We start from the raw sequence: 575 nt of genomic DNA, 5'->3' as shown, positions 1-575 counted from the left end.
GGTTGTCCAAGAAAGAGATGATGGCAATGCGTCCAATGGCAAGATCAAATAATTGCATATTTCCGTTTGCTGAGGAGGGGAGCGCCAGGCTGCTTATGTAAAGCGTTTTTCAGATCTATGCGGCCCCCCTCCCCCCAATCGGGCTCTCTGATTAGAATCAGCTTAATTTCTCTAACCCTTCTAGGAGATGAATACCTGCTAGGACTCGGATTTCTTTTTTTTTTTTCCTTCCTGACAAGACGATACTGCAGCTTTAATTGCGCGTGGAACGGGGAGGTTGTCATGGAGATGAGATCTGTGCGGGGCTGCTCCACTTCTCTGGCCTGGTTCTGCGCCTCGAGTGGGAGGTTCCATTGTTCCGGGAGCTGGTGTTTCCTTCCGCCGACCAAGCCCGTTCGCATGTTGAAATGCGGGCTGTTCCCGGCCGTGTAGCCCTTCGTTAAACAGAAGAGCGTTTGTGGGGTGCTGCGGGCCCAGGAAGGGGACCCAGGGGCGCAGGGTCTGCACACTCTGGCCCCGGGAGGAAGCGCCCGCCCCCTGGCGGCGGAGGGGAGCACCTACACCCCGAACCCGTC

Source organism: Myotis davidii, unplaced genomic scaffold (assembly GCF_000327345.1).
Source record: "Myotis davidii unplaced genomic scaffold, ASM32734v1 scaffold217, whole genome shotgun sequence".
Taxonomy (NCBI): Eukaryota; Metazoa; Chordata; class Mammalia; order Chiroptera; family Vespertilionidae; genus Myotis; species Myotis davidii.
The sequence above is the reverse complement of the archived record's forward strand: the minus strand, read 5'-3'. Positions refer to the sequence as shown.